The following is a 24,996-nucleotide window of genomic DNA, read 5'->3' on the forward strand; positions in this document are numbered from 1 at the left end:
TCCTGATGGGGTAAGGAAGGCGAGACAGATTGAAAGAGGTTTGAGGCGGAGTATATTTAAGCAGATGGTGGTGCTGCGAATCTAGGACTTTGCTGAGTTAGTCGACAAGGCGGTTTTGGCAGAGATTGGGGAGCATCTTGATGCAGAGGAGCAAGGACAGAAGAAGAGATATGCATCCACCGGCTATCAACAGGGTCATAGACTAGGTCAGTGGAGGAGAGGTAATCATGGCAGAGGACAGAGATAGGAGACAGGAGGACGCGAGGTGCAGACAAGGCAGGGTCCTCCAGTCTGTTAGACTTATGGTAGGAGGCACTGGGGGGAGTGTCGAGCTAGTGGTATGGTGTGCTACCCCTGTGGTAGATCGAGGCACATGGTGCGAGACTTTCCAACCCCATCAAATGCAGTTCCAGTGTGTTATCGCTGTGGTAAACCGGGGTATATGGTACGAGACTGCCCTACACCACCAGATGCAGTTCCAGCTCCTAGACCATACCGGGGAGGTTATCAAGCACCACGTGGGGGCCAGCAGAGGAATACGGCTCCAGTCAGGGTGTTCACTTTGACACCGGGCGAGGCTGAGACGGCAGTTGACGTGGTAATAGGTATGGTGATTATGCTTTCTTTTAAAGTTATTGCATTATTTGATTTAGGAGCTACACACTCGTTAGTGTCTTCGGGGTGTATTAAATTATATGGGGCTGAAACATAGTCATTAGATTTTGAATTATTGGTATCTACGCCTACTGGATCAGTAATGAGGTGTAGTAGGGTACTCCGCGACTGCCCAGTAGAGATTTAGGGGAAAATATTGTCTGCTGATTTGATAGTGTTAGACATGCACGAGTTCGATGTTATAATCGACATGGATTGGCTAGCGGCTAATTTTTCCAACATAGATTGCCGTGCACGAGAGGTGATATTCAGATCTCTAGAGAAAGCGGAATTCAAGTTTGTAGGGTCGCGAGTGCAATCCTCGCCTCAGCTAGTTTCAGCTGTGCAGGCTAGGAGACTACTATTGAGTGGTTGTCAGGGGTTTGTGGCTGTTGTGAAAGAGATGTCAGGGAATGAGTTGAAACTTGCTAGCACGCCGGTAGTAAGGGAGTTTACAGATGTTTTCCCTGATGAGTTACCAGGCTTGCCACCCGATCGTGAGGTAGATTTCTCTATTGATCTACCTTCTGGTATAGCGCCGATTTCTAAAGTACCGTACCGGATGGCGCCAGTGGAGTTAGCAGAATTGAAGAATCAGTTGCAAGATCTGCTTGATAAGGGCTTCATATGACCCAGTGTATCTCCGTGGGGAGCTCTAGTTTTATTTGTGAAGAAGAAAGATGGGACTATGAGGATGTGTATAGACTATAGAGAGATTAATAAAGTGACAATCAAGAACAAATATCCTCTACCCCGTATTGATGATTTGTTTGACTAGCTCTAGGGTACACGGGTGTATTCGAAGATTGACCTCAGATCCGGCTACCATTAGGTGAAGATGAAAGCAGAAGACATCTCAAAGACGGCCTTCAGGACCAGGTACGGGCATTACGAGTTTCTTGTTATACCGTTTGGTTTGACAAATGCTTCTACGGTATTTATGGACTCGATGAACAGAGTCTTCCACCGATACCTAGACCAGTTTGTTGTGGTGTTTATTGATGATGTACTGGTCTATTCAAGGAGTTATGAGGAGCATGAGACGCACCTGAGGCAAGTTTTGCAGATACTTCAGGAGAAGAAGTTATACCCCAAATTCAGTAAATGTGAATTTTGGCTTGAGAAGGTTGTGTTCTTAGGGCATGTTATTTCCGGAGATGGTATTTCTGTAGATCCCAGTAAGATTAAGGCGGTGGTGAACTGGGCTAGACCGAGGAATGTCCAGGAGATCCGGAGTTTCTTGGGGCTAGCAGGATATTATCGTCGTTTCGTTGAGGGATTCTCAGCTTTGTCAGGGCCTTTGACACAACTGACGAGGAAGAATGTTAGATTTGAGTGGGATGATAGCTGTGAGCAGAGTTTTCAGGAGCTGAAGCAGAGATTAGTCACAGCACCAGTGTTAGTCATCCCATCTGGGGGCGAGGGGTATGTTATTTACAGTGATGCGTCCTTGAAGGGACTTGACTGTGTGTTGATGCAGCATGGCAGGGTAGTGGCATATGCGTCCAGACAGTTGAAAGAATATGAGAAGAACTACCCTACCCATGATCTTGAGTTAGCTGCAGTAGTACACGCATTGAAAATCTAGAGGCATTACCTGTACGGTGAGCAGTGTGAGATCTTCTCCGACCACAAGAGTTTAAAGTATTTCTTTACGCAAAAGGAACTGAATATGAGACAGAGAAGGTGGTTGGAGTTGATTAAATATTTTGACTGTACCATCAGCTATCACCTAGGGAAAGCAAACGTGGTAGCTGATACATTGAGCAGGAAATCTAGGGAGCCAATGTTGGCGGCTATGGGGATTCAGCATCCGATCATGATGGACCTGGAGAGACTCGGCATAGAGTTGGTGGAGAGTGATCTCCCGGTGTGTATTGCCAGCCTTGTGGTACAGCCTACTTTGCAGGAGAGAATTAAAGCTGCCTAGAAGGAAGATCCAGAGCTAGCAGAGGTGATAGACAGGGTACAGAGTGGGCAGGGGGGAGGAGTTCAGTATTGCAGACGACGGAGCTTTGCGATTTCGTTCTAGATTATGCGTTCCTGCAGATATCGAGATCAGGTAGACCATTCTAGAGGAGGCTCACAGATCCTTGTATACAGTTCATCCTAGTAGTACGAAGATGTACAGGGATCTGAGAGAATCGTACTGGTGGAGTGGCATGAAGAGAGAGATCGCCGAGTATGTAGCCCAGTGTTTGACGTGCCAGCAGGTAAAGGCTGAGCACCAGAGGCCGGTAGGGCAGTTGCAGCTATTATTTATCCCGGAGTGGAAGTGGGATCATATATCTATGGACTTCGTGTCAGGGCTGCCGACGGTGTTGCATGGCCAAAATGCCATCTAGGTGATTGTTGATCGATTGACGAAGACCGCCCACTTTATTCCTATCAAGACAAGCTACTCTCTCAGCCGTTTAGCGAAGATCTACATTCAGGAGATAGTTCGTTCTCATGGAGTGCCAGTATCTATTGTGTCAAATCGAGACCCACGATTTACGTCACGATTTTGGAGGAGCTTGCAGGAAGCTTTGGGGTCTCAGTTATCGTTTAGCATGGCATTCCATCCACAGTCAGATGGGCAGACTGAGAGGACGATACAGATACTTGAGGACATGCTCTATGCGTGTGTATTGGACTTTGGGGGTAGCTGGACTCAGTTCATGCCACTGCGTATAATAACAGTTATCAGTCTAGCATTGGAATGGCACCATTTAAGGCTCTATATGGTAGGAGATGTCGAACTCCTTTGTTTTGGGATGAAGTAGGTGAGCGGCAAGTTGTGGGGCCAGAGCTTGTGCAGCAGACATGTGATAAGGACCGGCTTATCAGGGACAGGATCAGTACAGCTCAGAACTAACAGAAGAGTTATGCTAACCATCACCGCAGGAATTTAGAGTTTGACGTGGGTGATCACGTGTTTATGAAGATAGCTCCTATGAAAGGGGTTATGCGATTTGAGAGGAAGGGTAAACTTAGTCCTAGGTTTATCGGTCCGTTTGAGATTTTAGATAAATTAGAACCAGTAGTGTAATAACTCGAGAAAAAAAAATTAAATAAAAAAATAAAATAAAAATAAAAGTAATTAATTAATTGGTTAAACACTATTAAATAAATGTATTAAATAAACAAATAAAAATAAATAGTATGAAAAAAAATAATTAATAATTAATTAATTATTAATTAAATGTTATTAAATAAATAAATAAATAGTAAAAAAAAATGGAATAAAGATATATATGTAAGCTTAACATATATATATAAGTTAAAGTATAAGTTATATATATATAAAGTAAAAGTAAAAGTAATATATATATATATATATATATATATATATATATATATATATAAGTTAAGTTAAGTAAAGTAAGTTAAAAGAAAAAAAAAAAAAAAAGAAAAAAGAAAAAGAAGATGAAACTCAAACGTCTCTCTCTCAATCTCTCTCTGAACTTTCTCCTTCTTCCTCTGTTTCACCCGTCGCCCCTCCGTCTCTGCTTCTCTCTCTTCCCTCATTTCTCGATGAATACTCAACCAATCGAAAAACGGAATGTGCCATTGGGTTCCTAGCTTCACCACCGACATTTCTACTGGAGCGGATTTGTCGTGGGAATGGCTTAGGTACTGCTCCTGGGGAAAGGTAATTTTTCCCCAATTTCTCAATTTCTGGTTAAATCTGCTGTTGAATCGACGATCAAGCACCACCACGAGGTCCTAATCGTCGCTGTCGTCATTTTGACGTAGGTAATTTTTCAATTGGGGTTTTCTAGGCCCTACTCCAAAATGAGAGTGGGATTTGGAAAATTTGGCAATTTGGCTAAATTTAAGGGTATATTTATTTATTTAGGAATTATGGTCCTAGGAAGTATTAAATTAATATTTTATTCATGAATAATTTATTGGAATTAGGAATTTAATTTCAGGGTCTGGGTGAGCGCTGCAGGTATTTTTCGGCGTCCCTGTTGGCGTAGTTCAAGAAATCAGGTAAGGGGAAAAATATATATTAAATCAGAATTTTTATGAATTTAATGAAAAAATAAATTATGTTATATGTACATGTATATGTTTCGGTATGGGTAAAATGCCAGTCATTTAAATTATATTTCCTTCGAATTTAGGGTTGTTTATTAGATATGTATATGCGAAAATGAACTGATGAAAGTGGAAAAATATTTTCAGGATAATTAAGTAAGAAATGAAATGTATTTTCAGTATATAAACACTAAATGTTGGTTGGCTTATTTTACAGGCAGTGTATGAATTTTATTGCTAAATTGTGTGGCATAAGAATCTGTGCAAATTATATGTTAAATGTATGAGATGCAGGCTAAGTAAGTAAAACAATGAGAATAAAATATGATATGGACAATGTTGCCTGTGTATGTTAAATGCAACCATGTAAATGTAAGACAGCTGAAAGAGAGTCATGTTAGCAAATCTAGCACACTTCTATGTAGACTAACTGATGACAGCTAAAAGGAGCTATGTTAGCAGATTTAGCACATTTCTACGTAGACTAACTAATAATGGCTAAAGACCAGCTGTAGTACGAAGTAATGAAATGAAATGTTATGCAATGAAATGACGATGAAATGGCAATGAAATGAAATGACAAATGTAAATGACGTAAATGGGAAAGAGCCACTTAAAGTGAAACGAAATGCAAAGTTAAGTTATGAACAAGAATGAATGTGCATGAATGTATAATGACAGAAAAGAATGATGTATTATGATAATAGAAGTATGTATGTACGTAGAACATGTTACGATTGGGCGAGGCATACCTTTTTCCTGAGGGCTTGCTGAGTAAGGCGAGTGCAATAGTAGTTTCAGATGTGGCAGTAGCTACATAACGCACTAGGGCAGAGGGAACCTACTTGTATGGGCGGGTAGAATTCCCAATCCTTAGGGCCTTCGCCGGTAAACTATTGTTGAATGCGAGAGTACGAGATCAATCTAACACTTGAGGGCTTACTGAGTAAGGTGAGTGCCCTAGTATGCTTAAATTGCGACCTTCGGGTTGCTAAATGTATCAGAGCAGAAGGGTGCTACTTGTATGGGCGGGTAATCACCCCTATCCTCAGGCAATCGCGTGGGTTAAACATTTGCATGTGTTTGTTTAGGATCAGAAAATGACTTTCAGTATTATGTTAATGATTTGCAAATATTATAAAATGATATGTATAATCTCATGATGGTCGCACGCTGAGTTTAATATATTGTTTCTTCCTTTATTGAGATGTGTCTCACCCGAATATGAATTCATTTTTTTTTCAGGATTTCTCAGGATCGAGCTTGAGAGCTCGAGATTTTATAACATTTTTGGAAGATATAAGAAAAATGGTATATCTTTATGTTAATTTTGATATGTATATTTTATGTTTTATAATTTATGTTTTAAGTCAGTTATGAAAGGATAGTTGTGAAACATGTTGGTATTAGTGAATAATGGTTTGGAGACATGCATATATTTGAATACTGGTGGATGATTAATTTATTATGGTTGGTAGTTAGAATTAGTAAACTCTGGTATTACGTTATATGGAGATTATGGTTATATTTCCGCTGCGTATATTATGGATTATGGATTATCAGGGATATGATCAGGTATAACGCGCTGGACCCGGGTTTTAAAGGATTCGGGGCGTTAGAGGTAGCCTACAGACTAGCTTTGCCACCTATGTTATCCAGGATCCACGACGTATTCCATGTTGTGATGTTGAGAAAATATGTCCCAGACCCTTCTCATATCATTAGTTATGATGAGTTGGAGCTTAGTGATTGATGGGGATTAACATGCCTTATGTATCCCTTTTACTGATATGATGACACATGGACGACCTCCCGATCTCCACTCCTTTGCTGACATGGTGACACGTGGACGACCTCCAAATGTCCACTATTGTTTATATCTATTTTGCAGGAACACATGGGATTAATTGAAGATCATCTACTTCTTTGATGGAAGATTTTTTTTATTTGAAGACTTTGCTATTGTGTTAATTTATATTTTTCATGTATATGTTATTTCGAGATTACTAGGTGCTTGAAGACCATGCTTGAAGACCCAAGTGAAGTATTGAAGCAAAGTCCAACTCAAAACCCATGTGGCCCCCACATGGCTCCAATGGGTCCCACACGGTTTTGGCCTTCCTTTTGGAATGTGTTTAAATTTCAAATTTGAATTGTAATAATGCAAGACAACTAAGCTTGACTTGTGTGCTTATGAGTTGGAGTTCCTTGTTTTTTAGTAAGTATTAATTGTGTTAGGTTAATAGTTGTTGAAAGTTATTGAGAGTTGTTGTTGAAAGTTATTGAGAGTTGTTGTTGAAAATTGTTGAGAGTTGTTGAGTGTTTAAAGCTTTGTCTCCTAGGCTATGCCTATAAATAGCTTTCTTATTGTAAGAACAAAAAAAAAAAAAAGTTGAAGTTGAATATTGAAGAAGCATCTCTTTGGTTGAGCTTGTAAAGCTTGTTCCTCTCCTTGTGAGTGAGTAGTGTGAGGCTACAGCGTTCTCTCCGGAGATCAAGTGGTGAGAGACCACTAAACTATCCAACGACCCCATCAACCCCTCCTCCATCTAATATTCTCACGGCCCCCATCAACACCACATGGCCAGCGTCTTCATACACCCACACGACGATCATCATCTACACTTCATTGCTGTGTTCATCTTGTGATTCAAAGCTTGTACAAAGGACCAACGGTATGACCTAACTACGTGTGGAACAACGTCAAGTCATCCAAACCAATATCTTGGTAACTTCAATACTTGTGTTTGAATCTTTTTTATATTTTGTGAACCCTTGCTAGTAGATTAAAATCACATCTTTGAATAGCCCATTTCATCCATAGATTGCAATATTGGTACTTGCTAGTTAAAATCAATTGTATGAATATTAGTTTGCTAACATAGAACTTTTATTCTTGAATCTTTGAAATAACAACTTTTCAGTATATAACTTGCTTCCTTTGTGAAAGAACCAATCGGGAGTTAATTGCTGGACAAGTCATACACCTTTTCAAAATCCTTGAACATGTGAAATAAAACATGATTTATTGTGTTTATGTTCGGATAATTAAATTCTTAAATTAAAGTGTTTAAGTGTATGCGCTTGTGTGAGGGTTGAATCGTAGGACATAGGTCGACCTTTCCCGTCCTACATCAGTGATTCACTAGGGTATGAGGAGGTACCAGTTCAGATTCTGGATAGGAAAGTGCAAGAGCTACGTAACAAAACAATTCCTCAGGTGAAGGTTTTGTAGAGGAATCATGCGGTAGAAGAAGCTTCTTGGGAGTCCGAGGAGCAAATGAGACAAAAGTATCCGCATCTATTTTCAGAAGTTTGATTCGGTAAGTGTAAGTAGTGAAGTAGTATTTTCTTTTGCAGGTACATGTAATGGTTATTTAGTGTGGTATTTTAGTTCTGGAGGAACTTTTCTTTTGTGCATATAATCTTCTATGACTTGGAATATAACCATGGTATTCCTCCACCATAAGTGAGGATAGGTAATAAAATAAGTAGACCATTTTGCCTTATAAGGGATGACAAGTTAGGTGAACGATAAATTTCGACGACGAAATTTTTATAAGGAGGGGAGGATGTAACAACCCAAATAAAATGGTAGTTAAATAATAAAAGAAAAGGGATATGGGAACCAAAACCATACGACATTGAACTTTGGAAGGACTAAAGGAAAAGGGGGTCAGCAAGGCTTCGTCGATGAACACAGGGTTTCGTTGATGAAGGCTTTAAAGATTTCGTCGACGAACACAGGGCTTCGTCGACGAGAAAATACCGAGAGGGGGTTCCAAGGCAGCCTGAATTTCATCGACGAATACAGGGTCTCGTCGACGAAATTTGTGAAGGACTCGTCGACGAAGGTCGGCCTCGTCAACCAAATCCTCTGTTTTATAAGTATGAAAAATCCAAGGAAACCGGTCGTCGGATTGACGATCCGAAACTACCACAACGCTCCTGGCGGAGTTCTCTCCAAATTTGCTAGAGCGAATCGTGGGAGAAAGCTAGTTGGAAATCATACCAGAGTTGAGGTGGCTTTTTAAGTCATATTTGGTCTTGCGCTAGTTATAAGAAATGTTGTGCGCATGAAAATACTAAAGTTTAATACTTGAGGTTTTCAGTTTCAAGGTATTGGTCATGGAACCCCTCAGGTGTTAAACTTGAATGCTTTTAGGTGAAAACTTTCTACTCAATATTTGGGTTTTTGACAGTTGAAGAAAATGTTGTACGCTTAGAAATACTGAACTTTTATTCTGAGATTTTTCATTTTCAGGGTGCTAAGTTAGGAACCCTGCGGGTGCGGGACGGTTTTATTAGGAGCTTTCCAGGAATCAGGTAAGAGGATAAACTAAGCTAGTTTACGTTTTTTAGAAAATGCTTATATATATATATATATATATTTATCATTTGATTTATGGAAAATGTATATCTTTATATATATATATGTATATATTTAATATTTACAAAATACTGTGAAAATGATCGTATGTTGAATATGTGGAAAATCTATTGTGTGGCATGAGTAAAAAATGTTGTGAAATACTGTTTTTCTAGGAATGTGGATGATATGGATTTTTATGATGGAAAACCGGCATATGGGCCGAGATTTTTATGTGATTTGCCAGCGTACGGGCCGTGCTATATGACTGTGATTTGCCGACGTACGGGCTGTGCTATGTGACCATGATTGCCGGCGTACTGGCCGTGCTATGAGATGTGATTCGCTGGCATACGGGCCGTGCTATGTGATTACTGTTTGCCAGCGTACGAGCTGTGCTATGTGTAGCTGGCGTACGGGCCGAGTTATGATAAAATGTGTAATACCGGCGTACGGCCGATGATTTTCATGATACATGTATATATGTGAAATGATATGATTAATGTGAAAATAAATGATATGAGATATTTATGTATCACGGTTTCAGTATATGTATATGATATCAGAACCTGGTTGGCTTAGTTTAGGCTAGCACTTGCACGGTACCGTTGTTATGTGTCCATGGTCCTCGTGATCATGATATTTGTGTTAATGCCGCTGTACGGAGTGGTGTGAGATTGGATGGTCGATGTGGTTATTTTCAAGAAGCGTGCTGTTATCGCCCCTGGTGTACGGACCAGTCTGGGTAGACCCATCGGACCTACAGATTAGACTATTGACTTGGCAGTGGTCGGCCAACCATTGTCAGGTCCCGCCTTCGAGCCACACAACCCAGTCATTTGGGGGTAATACATGAGAACAGCCAGCTAACCTACCAAGATGATTTTTATGTTATTATTATTATCATGGTATGAGATGAGAAATGTTTATGAAAATGCAGTATATTCTGCCATGTGTTGATATACATATGTTTTCTCAGATTTGATAAACAGTATTGAATATTTTATATATGGTATATGTAGAACACAGAATACTCATGTTGCCACAGACTATTATTAGTTTATTTCCTTTACTGAGAGGTGTCTCACCCCTAAATTTCATAAACTTTTCAGGAGCCCCAGATAGGAGAGCGGGAAAAGCCCCGCTTACATAGTGTGGATTATCTGCCCTTTTTGAAGGGTAAGCTTTTGGTAGGAATAGTATGTTTTTGTGGGAATTGTCCCTAGATTCATTTTTGGGATGTATATACTGAGAGATAGTGTTTGTAGTACTCTGGTATGTGTTATGCACATTATGATGAGATGTGTATGATTTTATACTTTCTGCTGCGTAGGCTTCTGCTGTTTGTTTTGTTATATCACTGGTACCCACGGGTCCAGGTGGATGGTGACCTGCTGAGCTCGATTGTGGGATATGTAGTATTAATTTTATGATGTTGATAATATTATAAAAAAAAATGTGAAAAATGAGCAGGTCGTGACATTAAATGCATTGATGTGTTGATTCAAATCTAAACCATCCACCATCTTAAAACAATAAAGCATTTACTTAAGAAAAAGTTTATTCGTAAGAGAATTAGACATGTATCGACTTTCAAGCTTTTGTCATATAGCCACAAGAGAATCCTCTTCCATGACGTGATACATCACGTCATCTGCCAGACATAACCTGATAATAGATACTCTATTTGCCTCTAATTTCTTCTAGTTTGCATCATCCATGCCTTCCTATTGAACACCATACAAGGCTTTTACCATCCCTTGTTGCAAAAGCAAATCTTTCACCCTTTTCTGCCATAAACCAAAGTTCATGGTTCCATAAAATTTGACAAAGTCAAATTTCGCAGACAAAGTACCGGATGCCATAACAATGATCACTTTGATACCAATTTGTTGTATATAAAATCATATTGCACTACATAATAACAATGCAATAATCAATGAAGAACCAAATATGGAACACACCATGCAACATATATAAAAGCAAATAAAAATCAACACAAGAACACAAGGAATTACGTGGTTCGGTGTCACGGACCGACTATTTTCACACCGTTGTGAAGGGCCGTGCGGCGCTAGCTAAAGCACTCTTACTTAACTAGCCAGCCTATCGTTTACCAACATTCATCCACAAAGCACTTTCATTAACATTCATTCAGATAGCAGCGAAAATAGTAATCAATTCATGAAAGTCGTGGCAAGCAAGCAGTAAACATTGAAGCAAATGTAAGTCATTAACAAATCCTCCGTTGACATGTTGTACTTAGTGAGGAAGGCAAGTAGGCTAAGCACGTTGACAATTGCTAGTGAGTTTTACAATGATTGATGAACACTCACCCTCCCCTAAAGAGGTTTTTATGTAATTATCATCCTAGCACTAGAAACATCAAAGTAACCGAGGAGTCATACTGCCTTATTTGGCTTACAAATACTCCACTAGTAGAAAATAACCCTACACTAATATTTACATGATGGAAACCCATCCCAAGCACATGAGACAAGCGGTCACAGGCAAGCGTAATGCCCTGAACAAGCTTAGCTCATGACATTCTCCCTCACTTATGCGGTCGACGTCCTCGTAGACTTTTGGCGATAGGTACACTTCAACTTTGTCCACAAATGGCTTCAAATCTTCCGCAGAAATCCAGCTGATTTCTTTGTCATCAAGGCACTTCCACTTCACTAGGAACTTCTATTGCTTCTTCCTTGAGGATATGAACTTTCTATCTGCAAGGATCTCTTCAACTTCATGTCTGTCAAGTTGCACTGTCTTCAACTCTGCACTTTTTGACTGACTTCTGCTCAGGTCGTTGGTGTTGGCGTTGAATGGCTTGAGGCAGTTGACATGAAACTGGGGTCTTCTCTCATGATCTGCCCACTTCTTCATCTACTCAAAAGCTTTCTCCAGATAGGCTTGGGCAAACTCTGCATTCTGTCTCCCTTCACTGGTGAAGATGTACGCCCTGGGACTCTTTCGTCTATACGGCTTGCCCACAGTGTGAGGTAACAGCAGCAGCTGGCTTGTAACAAGCTCAAAAGGGCTCTTGTTGGTTGTTGAGCGCCTTTGGGCGTTGCCACAGGACAGAGCCACATCAAGTAGTTGCACGCCATTCTTCTGGTTGTTGTTAACAAAATGGCACAAGTACTCATCTAGCAACTCTCTGAATCTCTTCATCTGTCCGTCTGTCTGTCGGTGATAACTCGAAGAGATGTAAAAATGTGACCTGAATATCCTAAAAACCTCTGTCAAGAAGTTGTCAGTGAACATTAAATCTTGGTCACAAATAATGACTTAGGGAAAACCCCAATATCCCATAATAGTCACAAGGAACAATTGTGTCGTCTCCTCTGCCAAACAGTACTTTGGTGCGGCCATGAAAGTACCATACTTCTTCCGCTCCCCCTTGTCTTGTTGGCAAGTGAGACAAGTTTTGGTATAATAAACCACATCATCCCGCGTGTGCGGCCAATAATACCTCCCCAGTAGTCCTATCATTGGAGTCATTCTCCGCGAATACCCCTCAACGAACTTACTGCAGTATTTAGTAAGGCCAAGAAAGGAACGCAACTCCTTCACTGCTATGGGGATCTTCCGTTCTTGAATCATCCTTACCTTCTCCATACCCCTCCGGATACGACCTTGTTCAACCACTTGACCAAGGAATTTGTTGCTCCGCCGAGCGAAAAAGAAATTCTCCTTCTTCACATCCAGACTCTTTCCCCTCAGCTTGTCGAACACCTTACGTAGATGCTCTTCATATTTCCTCTGAAACAACACCGATGCTCTCAACAGTGTTTTGGAGGGGCGAATACATCCCGCTTCCACTTCATCAAGTTGCTTCCCCAACTCTACTATCTCTCGAGGCGCAATCCGACATGGCCCTTTAGCAGGTGGTTTCACTCCTGATAATAACTTGATCTCATCCTCCACAATCCGTCGTGAAGGCAAATTGTGAGGCAACTTATCCGGAAACACCTCCTTATACTCATCCAACACCGCTTGGATGGTCGTAGGCTCCAGCTCTTGGCCTACTTATTTGTCTACCACCACTGTGGCTAGACGTGTCTGCTCACCCTTACCCAATCCTTCATTGAGTTGTATGGCTGAAAGGGACTTCCCGTCGTCTCCTTTCGTTGCAACGACTTGCATCATGCACGAGTGATCTCCCATCAAACACAGGGAACCAGCCGAAGGCATCAGCACTACCCTCGTCCCCCTTAGGAACTTCATTCCTAGAATGACTAGAAAGTCATCCAATGGCACTGCTATGAAATTCACATGACCTTCCCACTGTCCAAGCTTTATAGCCACTTGCTTGGCTACTCCTAGAGTAGGCTGTGCTACAAAGTTAATTGCTTTCATGCGTCCTGTATCCTTCTCTAAGGATAAGTTGAGTCTCCCTGCTTCCAACTGCGAAACAAAATTATAAGTAGCCCCTATATCCACCATAGCGCGAGTACTCTTCCCAATTATCCTCAAGTCCACAAACATTAACCCTTTTGTTCGTGTAACTTTCGGTGTTTTTGCCTACTTTTCCAATGCGTTCATTAGCCGCACTGAATCCACCCTTGGGGCATCATCCTCTTCCCCATCGTCTTCCACTGCCTATTCTGCAATGGAAGCCTGTAAAGCATTAAGTGATGCTTTGTGAGGGCACTCAAAAACTCTATGAGGACCTCAACACAAGAAACACTCAAGTTTACTTTTCCCCTTTCCATTGGGTGTGTTGAACCCTTGAGATGACGAAGCTTCCTATGAGGTTGATGATTTAGAGTCGGCTCCCCCACTCTTGGGTTTGCCATTCTTGAAAGACTTTCCAGTATTTCCCTCTCCGCCAAACCGTTTGGACGAAGCGGTATCATCACCAGCGTAGTCAATCAAGCGTTTTGCAGTCGTTTGTGCAGTTGACAAGTCTTGAACCCTTTGCCTATGAAGTTCAGTTCTTGCCCATGGTTTCATCCCCTCAAGAAAATAAAACAACTTGTCCTTCTCCGACATATCCCGAATATCCAACATTAAAGCAGAAAATTGTTTCACATATTCGCTGATCGACCCCATATGCTTGAGATCTCTCAATTTTCTCCTTGCATTATACTCAACATTCTCAGGAAATAATTGGGCCTTGAGCTCTCTCTTCAAGTCTGCCCAACTATCAATTACACAGCTTCCATTTTCAATTTCTTTGTACTTGGTACGCCACCACAGTTTGGCATCACCAATCAAGTACATGGTCGCAGTATCCACCTTTGCCTGTTCTGAGGCTATCCTCACAATGTGAAAGTACTGCTCCACATCAAACAAGAAGTTCTCTAACTCCTTGGCATCTCGGGCACCCCCATACGTCCTGGGTTCTGGCACCTTGGTCTTGCTAACTCCTGGAGTGTTGGAGTTCCTAATAGCAAGAACCATCACATTCATCTTTGCATCCAAATCTGCCATCCAGGCTTGCAAAGTTTCAACTGTGTGGCGAAAGTCCCTGACACGTCGCCTATCAAACCTGCTTGACGTTTTTGTGATTCCATCACCTCATCAACAAGTTCTCTCATCTGGGCCACCTCTGCGGCCATAGTGTTGGTTGTTGTCTCAACCTGTGCTTCCAGCACGTTGATCCTCTCAGCAGTGTTTGGTGCCATGGTCACTTACCAAAGCTTCCCAAATCTAACAACGAAGGTAATCAAATTCACCTAGCAACTTAATCTTGGGCTCTCACCAAGTGTCATCGACTTGGGCTCTGATACCAAATGTCACGGACCGACTATTTTCACACCGTTGTGAAGGGTTGTGAGGAGCTAGCTAAAGCACTCTTGCTTAACTAGCCAGCCTATCGTTTACCAACATTCATCCACAAAGCACTTTCATTAACATTCATTCAGATAACAGCGGAAATAGTAATCAATTCATGACAGTTGTAGCAAGCAAGCAGTAAACATTGAAGCAAACGTAATTCATTAACAAATCCTCCGTTGACATGTTGTACTTAGCGAGGGAGGCAAGTAGGCTAAGCACGTTGACAATTGCTAGTGAGTTTTACAATGATTGATGAACACTCACCCTCCCCTAAAGAGGTTTTTATGTAATTATCATCCTGACAATAGGAAACATCAAAGTGACCGATGAGTCATACTGCCTTATTTGGCTTACAAAGACTCTACTAGCAGAAAAATAACCCTACATTAGTATTTACATTATGGAAACCCATCTCAAGTACATGAGACAAGCGGTCACAGGCAAGCATAATGCCCTGAACAAGCTTAGCTCATGATATTCGGCAATGCCAAGATCCACAGGAGCAATCAGCAAAGTTTTATTGTCTTGGTGTCAAAAGACACAATACAATGATCTTATTACAATGAGAATACACCCAAAATGATGTATGTATAAACATTATGAAGGTTTCCCTCTAAACACCCAACCAACTTAATGTTCACATTCAAATTTTGAAATCAGTCTCGCTGTCTAGAACAAAACCGTCGATGATTTGAAGCAATATTCAAACACTTTCGTCAACGGATTAAACCCGAGAGCAAAATTCTAAAATCCTTAGCCACACCGTCGACAATTGGAGCAAACCGTCGACGATTTCCTACAATGCTGATTCTACTATATTTTTCTTCCTTGTGTAAGTCATCCACTCAAAGATATGAGCCACAAAACACAACAATTGAGTTGTGAACATCTTTCCATCATTGAGGGTGCTATTATTACTGAATTTGAACTAAGGACGACCATATATGCAATAATCTAGGCATAGCACTAGTCGAAGATAAAATAAGGGAGGACAACTTAGATGCTTTGAACATTTGAAATACAAACCTAGTAGCACACTTGGGAGGAGAAGTGAGTTAGTTGTTGTTTTTGGCATGAATAAGAGTAGGGATAGACCGCAAATAACTTGGAATAAGGTGGTGAGAAAGTACTTAATAGCTATTAATCTAGTAGAGAAAAATGTTTTCGATCGAGTGAACTAATAAAAAATGATTCATGTAAATAATCCCACCCAATGCGACTAGTAGGAATATTTTTCAAGAGACTAAATGCATTGTGGAATTTGAAATCTTAATTAAAAATTTAAGAAGATAAAAGAAAAAGAGTAACCTAGTAAAAATCACAAGATACTTAAATTTTTAGTTAAAGTGGTTAGTTAAAATTCATTGTCTCAGTTCTAATCTTATCGTAAATTATTATAATCCTGGTAGTGGTATTATCTCTCTCCCTCCGTATATCTCTTCTATGCTCTGCGTATGATTCTGCGCTGCGGCAGCATCAGTGGTTGCAGAGATTCAACCTCATGGCAAAGGCAGCCCCAAAGCTAGCACATGATACCCTTGCTCTTTCCTACAGGCCTCGTAAGTTCTCCAATTTTCCTTCTTCCCATTTATTTTCTTCTACTGGTGTGGTATCATAGATCAAAATCTATTTTTATCTCTCTCTCTCTCTCTCTCTCTCTCTTCGTTTTTTGCTTTTTTTTTTTGGGGGGTTTCCCTAGTTTATCATTGGGTGTATTGTGAGAACGGGGGAAAGCTTTTCATACTTGTCATTAATATTACTCTTTTATTTGTTTTTATTTATCGACTGCTTCATATACGAATGTGAAATAAACCCTAGATTATTTTTTGGTCAATGGTTTCATTCATACTACTCATTTTTTCAAAAAGGATATTCATAGTACTCATTTAAAGCGCTAATTTTCTTTATTTGAGTTAATTCTGCTTTGTTGAGGAAAATTTTCTATTAATGTGGGGCAAACCAGTACATTTAATAACAGCAGTTGCTTTAAATACAAAAATAGTTGGCAACAAGTGTTCTTAGAACGTTCGTCAGCAAAATCTTTCTTCATTTTTTTTAATTGTGTTTTTGATATTTGATCTATTAAAATTGATAAATGGACCACTTTTGCTAAGATAAATCAATTAATGGGTGAAAGTAGAAGTACTATTTAGCCAGATAAAAATACGGGAGCCTTCTATTTTATTTTATTTTTTTCTTGTAGAAGACTGGAATCAATGCTCCTAAGGAACTACATAAATATGTCACCTCCATATTTAATATTTAATTTAAGCTATGTTTTTACTGACCCCATTCCCATCCATGGAGTTGCACTCCAGCCGCCTCATGAAAATGTTTCTGCAATTTCTGAATCTCACTCACTTATAACTCCATTTTTTTTGTAACATTTCAATCTGTTCATCATGCCTTGCGCTTTAGTGAAGTGAGTTGTTTTCGTGGAGAGGAACAGCTCAAGTGGGGGGGAGAGCTTTGTGGGACAGTTGCATTGTTGGTTGGAGCAATGATGGTTTTGCGCTTGGTTAAATTAAGCTGCTTGTACTTGCTCTCAATGTTTCTTTAGTTTCGGATGCTCAATAATGGGATATTCATTAACTCCCTTGATTTGTCATTGTTTCCATAAGCCTTTTCCCTCTTGGCTTTTGTATACACAGGGGAAGAGAGGGTGGGGTGAGGATTTCTTTAGAGCTGTTTCAGGAACACGTCTCTAGATGAGAGTCCACTTTAGAGAAACATTAAAAATGCGCATTCTTGTGGACTGTTGGGAATAAAGAACAAATTCCCGAAACCTGTGAGAAACAAAATAGAATAAAAATAACGCCAAAGAAAAATCAATTACACGCACAAGACAATATTTACGTGGTTCGGCAATTTTGCCTACGTCCACGGAGTTGCAGGGATTTTAATATTATCAGGAAGAAAACACAGAGAGTGCGGCGATACAATGCTCTCCCTCTCGCTCTCTCGCAGGTACAACAACGCGAACCCTAATCACCCGAAAGCAATCCTTTTTATATGTTGCGCCTAGGGTTCCGTTCCGAATGGGCTCCAAAATTTTCCTGAGGGCATTGCCCCCGGACCCCCACAAGTACGGCTTGTGTAAGGCCCAAACCGCAGCACTCATGGACTAAGCCTTAGGATGGAAATCTCTAATTAAATAGAGGTCGAGTCGTCATCCAAAATAAAACACAACTAGGCTCCACAAAAGCCCAACATGGACCTGTATGTATCTGTCTGCAAGCTATTGGATCTCCTTGATCAATTCCAGCTAGGATTTGATAATGACAGTTCATGACTTGAATGCTGCTTCAACCGCCACTTTATAAGACAGTAACATTTTTTTGGCAGCTTGTGTTGAGATTTTCCCAGAGCAAAGTTACTGTGAATATTGTGGGTTGCAGGGGATATAAATAGAGTTGCTCTTTTGTAGATGTAAATCAATTTGCTTACATGGCAAGAAAGGTAACAGTAATTCACAGTTATAAAGAAAAAAAAAAAAAGGAGAGAAATTTTTGGGGACAAAATGATACTTTTTGCTCAATTGTTCTGAATTTTGGTGACATTTGTATAATACTTGATGCTTTTGCTAGTTGTTACTCTGTGATTTTAAGTCCCTCGGAAGTTCGGTGTTGAGTGGTGTCTCTGTGAACATGGTGATGGGACCATTCCAGTGGCATCTGCCTAGCACATTTGTCCTAGCTGAAATGGGATGAAGGTAGATCCCCATCATTCTCACATGGAGGTGTCTGAAAAATTGAATTTAACACCTTTGGTTGGTGGAAGGGATATTACAAATCTAAGACCAATTGGCTGAAAGTGATAGATATAATGAAGTGCCAACTGATCTTGTTTTCACAATGCATTCTCTATTTTCATCACTTGGATTTAGCAGCAACCGTGGGTATCTTCTAGGCACAAGTAAGGAACAAGCTTATCTAATCTCTCTCTCTCTCTCTCTCTCTCCCTCTCTCCCTTTGAAGAGAACACAAAGGGATTCGCTACTTTTTTTCTTAATGAGCTCCACCTACAATTCCTAGATTTGAGGTTTTCAAATTATTCTGAACTTTTATTAAGCTTTACATGTTTTTTGGCATCACGGATGACCAACATGCACATGCATTGTCTGCAATATAATTTTTCCCTTTACTTCCTCCCTTCCCTGCATGTTCATAATTGTGTATGTTTTGATAGCATTCTGTCCAAGCTTCATATGAATGGCTACAATTTATTTCTTAAACATGCGTGTAAGCTAATGCATGCAGGTTCTGGTGTTTGACAGAGAATTATTTGCACATTTTATGGAGAACTGTGTTTAAGATTCATTTATGATGCCTTTTTTGTGATGGCGTGGAACTCAAAAGCTCCCTCAGAGCAGGACTGGGAGAGCGTGTCATTATACATTGCCAAGGCCACTGAAGTTCCTAAACGGCTACAATCATCAAACCATGAAATTGAAGGAGATGGAGGAGTTGACAGTGGATCTGTTTACTCATCTGGAGGTGTTGGCTTCTACAGCTCTGAACTGGGGCATGGTTCTTCATCCAAGAGCTTCATCTCGACTTCTGCAAATTCTTCATCTATGGAAGGAGTTAAGACATTTACAACTGTTGACACTTCTCCAAAAGATTTTAGTGCGACGAATGAGTTTTCCAAGGTAGATAGTGGTGGGAATTTTCCTAGATTGGAAGCTTCAATTGGCTCTTGTGAACCAATGATTGGTTTAAATCTTGGTAAGCGGATTTACTTCGAGAACATTTGTACTGCTAGCACATCTAATGTCTCTTCTTTGTCCTTAATTTCCACATCATCTGCTGCTGCCACAAAGAGATCTAGGACTTCATATCAAAGAACGCAGACCCCTCATTGTCAAGTTGAAGGATGCAATCTTGACCTCAGATCAGCTAAAGATTACCATCGCAGGCATAGAATCTGTGAAAGCCATTCCAAAAGTCCAAAGGTCATTGTAGCTGGCATGGAGCGCCGGTTTTGTCAACAGTGCAGCAGGCAAGTTTCTTATATGAACCTTTGTTGATTGAACCTTAATAATGAAAATAATTTTTGAATAGCTTTTCTTGTTGACTACCCACGATTGAGCTTGATTGCATGGTGTTCAAAATGCCTCCATGTTATTGTTTTGTTTGTGCAACAATTTGCCTCAATTGATGTTAGCTTTAAATTGTTGTTTAAGAATGTTTATATACCAAATGCTTTGGTATCCATGTTGAAGGTTCCATGATTTATCGGAGTTTGACGATAAAAAGCGAAGCTGTCGTAGGCGCCTTTTTGATCACAATGCACGGCGTCGCAGGCCACAGCCTGATCCAATCCAGTTCAAGTCTGCAGTGCTGTCTTCATCATTATATGGTGCTAATACCAGTTTTCATATTGTATATATTTCTGTTTATTTTTTTTAAGGAGCTTGTCAGCATATTGGAATCAAAATTCCATCTACTCTGGTACTAATAGCTGCTGTTTACTCGTGTTTCTTTTAATTTCTACAGGTGAGAGGCAGCCAATGAACTATGTTTTGAACAGGGGTCCTGTTCCTGCTGCAAATTCAACATGGCAAGCTGCATGCAGCTTTATGGTGACGCCAGGCAGCGGTTCCCTGCTGGGTTCTGGAAAAGTAGGAGGTATTGGTAGACAGCTGCATTTGCCTGCTGATGAAATGTCAAATGCCATTTCTACACTACACTTTGACTCGCATGGGGTCTCATCTTTCAAGGGTGGTACCAATCATGTCCTTGATCAAGGTAGATTTCCTCAAAACTGTACTGTGTTGAACCTTTACCGCTTCTGTCAAAAGGAAAGTTCTTCGTAATGATGCAATAACTAGGATTAAGATTTTTCCAAATTTAGCACACTTTAATTCCCAATAATGATGGCTGGCTTTTACAGTTTTATTTTACCTCTAATGGTCATTTATTCCATCAAATTGATATTCAGTTTTTATTATCCCAAATCTTTAATTGGATGAGTGCATTTCAGTGTCTGTTTTTGGATTTCACTACCCCTGCTGCTCCTATTCTAAAACTCCATTACTGACAATGTTGCTATATATACCAAAAATCTTGATGCATCTACTTTCTGGCCTGGAAATGCCACAGCCTAGCTTCTATTGTTATGCCATTGATGCCATCACCGCCTCGCAGTAGATATTTTCTCCTGATATGGTCACCCTTTTTTCTCAAAAGTTCCCCTGCAATAATATTAACTCTCTTACTGCTTAGGCATCTCTGTTGCGAGGAAAATATAGCAAATGTTAAAATTTCAAGTCCCAAGTTTCTCAATGGATCTCCATATGATTTGAATGACATAAACAACCTTGTTCTATCTACTAGAAAATTAAAATTATTTTGGATATATAAAGAAAGTTACAAATTCTGGCAGTAAGCCTATAGCGATTTTATTATTATTATTATTATTGTTATTGTTATCATGTTTGTTAGTTTGACTTGCCTAAGGTGTAGTTTGACCCATAAAGTTCATTAGGTCTCATGCACTTAAGGGGCCATTCTGCAGAACTATGGAAAAGTGATGAAACTGAAAAAAAGTGTTGAATTTGATAGTGTTGATGGTAAGTGATAAACTAGATAAGAGATGTTAAAATAAGTTATGATGAATAATAATATTATATTTTGACATATGATTCATACAATAAATAATACAATATTATATAACTATGAATTTGTAATGTTAAAATAATATGTAATTATTTGTTTTAGGAAGAATTAAGCACATCAAATAAATAGCTGGGAAGTGGCAATCCAGTACAACAACAAACAGCTAACCATGTAACAAAAGCATAAACTGGTGCTTTTGTTAACCATGTAACAAATAGCTAACTGTGTAACAACAAACAGTAAAACAAAACAACCATGAAACTAAGACAAGAATTCGAAGTCCTTCTTCCTTGAACAAGCTAAGATAACATCATTAGTAGCTTGTTTGGCTATTAGATCTGGATGAACTGGTGCTCCTTCAAAAATAAAATGATTTCTGGCTTTCTAAGAGTGATAGATTGCTGCTGCCCAACTCATTTTGGCAACAATTTCCATCTTAAAATTTCCCATAACACCAGAGTCCATTCAAGTTCTCTTCCCAACTCAACAAAGCCCCTTCAAATGAAGCTTCTAATTTGCAATATGCTAAACTTGTCCAAGAACAGGGCTTTCAAAAAATAGATGGTTCCTGGATTCAACATCATTTCCACACAAACTGCATTTAGGGTCATTGCATTTACCCCAAGCCATGATTCGATCTTTGGTATTCAACCTGTTTAAAACAGCTAACCATGTAACAAAATCATGCTTTAAAATACTGTTTTTCAACAAAACAGCACTAGCCCACATGACAGGATTCTTCTTTCCCCTGATATTGTCCCAAGCGGAATGAAAAGAATAAGTGCCATTTGAAGTTAAGCTCCAGTAAAATTTGTCAACAACAATATGTAATTATTAAAGCATGTTAGTAATATTATTATTAATTAAATTCTTTTTTAATTAATATTGTCTGAGTTATTATGTTAATTGTATTATTATTAGTTAAGTTATTATTGACATAATAAGCTTGGATTATTTTAATTCATCACTGCCCTTTGCTTTTTTTCCTCTACGCCCCTCCCCCCACACAATCTAAATCCTATCATTTTTGCATAAAACCCTTCACTAATCCTGTCAACACCAAATACGCAAAAGCAATTCCATAGTTCACCAAATCAAATCTAATTCTCACACAGCGCCCCAATGGTGCTGCAGTAGTAGGTGGTGGTTACAGTGCAAGAAAGATCTCTTGGCTCGTGGTGTCCTACATCTGGCCTGGACTCCTTGCTGTTGATGCCTATGGTTCGAGTCTGGAACTAGATGCTTACAGTCGCCTTGAATCCATATTAAACTTGTTGCGGGAGTAGTGAGAAAGCAAGTTTGGCAGAGCCACTGTGGTGGCAGTGCCAACACAGGTCCACAAGCACAAGGAGGATGAAAGGGCCCACAGCAGCAGTGTGCGGCATCATGTAGAGGCGGAGGATAAAATTAACATCGTACCACTGTGCATGAACAATGCCACTTTTCAGGTGGCCAAAAGCCATTTTTTTAGCTTCACAAAAACCACTTTAAAAAGTGGTTCTCTTCCAGTACTTTTTGGAAACATAGCAGATCCACTTTATTGCACAAGCACTTATTTTAAGTGATAAGTTCTGTAAGTGCTTCTACAATAACTGCTACTAAATGATATTTTGGTATAAAGGATAAGGATCAATTCACCATCTGGTAGGTTTCATCTGATAGGTTAACCATAATAATGATCATTCAGATGGGTTTGGTTTTATTCATTTGTTTTATAACGAAATTTTAACTATTTGTCCTTACAGTTTCCTTTTTATCGGAATGTTTCCCAGTGTCTTGAGTGTGACAGAAGTTTCATAAAACTATCAGCTAGATCTTCAATTGAACCTTTTTTTCTGAAAACTTGATTTAGTAAACAATACCAATCAATTGGCTTAATACCATCTTAATTATATATTCATAAATATATTTACATGTGTATGTGTGTGTATGTGTATAGCAGGACCAGATAGTTGGAAACTTGGGGTTTACTCATAACTTACAGCTTTGTTATGTTTGTTAGCTGGTGTTCCTTAATAAAAGTAAATCTGAGCTTTTGGAGCAAAATCCTTGCTTTAAAAAAAGAAATTAAAGATCTAATGACCAACTCGAACAGAATGGTAATAGATAAGAACTATACCCCAATGTTTGTTTAAGTGATTGTTGCATTTTTTTTCCTCAATTCCTTCTTGCTTGTTGCTTAGATATGTGTAAGTAGTTTTTATTATGCTGGGCACTTTATCATGTTGACAGCTGGTTAGATTCTAAACAACTGAGGGACCTTAGGTCAACTCTACTTTGGATGATTATGGTTTGCCTCTTAATGCTGGTGGGACTAGGTATGGAAACAGAAAAAAATTTGAAGACTCAACTTTTGTAACCTAACATATTTTTCAGACATCTCCTTGCATATCCACTAATCAGTTGAGATTTTAGAAAATGTAGTAAAATAATAATTCAAGACACAGTGAAGGATGATTTTGCCATATAATGTAGTTTATGTGTATGGATCTGCCAAGCTTTCTATTCTCTTCCTTCTGTTGCGCTTATGCAGGACAATCTTTTACAGGTTTAGCAGCAAATGCTATTGCTTCGAATTTGGATGCAGCACCAGATCGTCAGCGTGCTCTCTCTCTTCTGTCAAATAATTCGTGGGGTTTGAATGACCACAAACCCAGTTCTCTGGAGCAGTTAATGCATGCAAATCAAGCCAGTGTCTCCCAGGCCGTGCTGCATGCAGAATCACAGAGCTGGGCTGTTTCTTCGTCAGAATGTTTGCAGGATGAACAACTATCTTCCGAGAAGAACAGGGGCAGCAGTCAATTCCAGGAGTTCCAGTTATTCAAAGCACCTTATGACATTGGTTGCTTTTATTCCAATCAAATCAACTGATTTTTGGAATCAAATCAGTTCTTCCTGTGCAAAAACCCCCCACTTTGATGTACCTTTTGGTTCATACACGACTAACTGAATCATAATATTGTTAAAATGGATTACTCCTTGTTTCTATATATCCTCTTTATAACTTGAGTACACATATATATAGATACAGAGGAGCTATTCTAGGCTACACACTAATTTTGTTTGCTGAAATCATGGTTGATCCTGGAAATATGGGATTTTACATTAAATAGGTTCCTATAATTTCCCAAATATAACATCTCACGCCAACACTCCCCCTCAAGTTGGTGCATAGATATCCCTTATGCCTAACTTGTCGAGTGAGTTATAGAAGTTTTTTGTGGATACTATCTTTGTGAGTATATTCGCCAATTGGTCTTCTAATTTGAAAAATGGAAACTGAATAATTTTTTCTTCAAGGTCCTGTTTGATAAAATGCCGATCCACCTCAACATGCCTAGTGCGATCATACTAGACAAGATTATGGGCGATGTCAATTGCTACCTTGTTATCACAAAATAACTTCATTTCAGAGCTAGGAGCAAAGCCAATCTCAGCTAGCAACCTTTTAGAAAAGTTCAAAAAGACCCTTAGCCATTCCTCGAAATTTAGCTTCTGGATAATGTTACTACTTTGTGTTTATTGCTTCTCCAAGTAACA

General features: G+C 39.5%; 1 pseudogene; it reads left to right on the forward strand.

The window, feature by feature from the left end:
• Positions 1 to 16,274: 16,274 nt before the first annotated feature.
• On the forward strand, positions 16,275 to 24,446 carry LOC131166825 (squamosa promoter-binding-like protein 12; annotated as a pseudogene).
• The last annotated feature ends 550 nt before the right edge of the window (positions 24,447 to 24,996 follow it).

The sequence above is a fragment of the Malania oleifera genome, chromosome 10 (genome assembly GCF_029873635.1).
Source record: "Malania oleifera isolate guangnan ecotype guangnan chromosome 10, ASM2987363v1, whole genome shotgun sequence".
NCBI classification, from domain to species: domain Eukaryota; kingdom Viridiplantae; phylum Streptophyta; class Magnoliopsida; order Santalales; family Ximeniaceae; genus Malania; species Malania oleifera.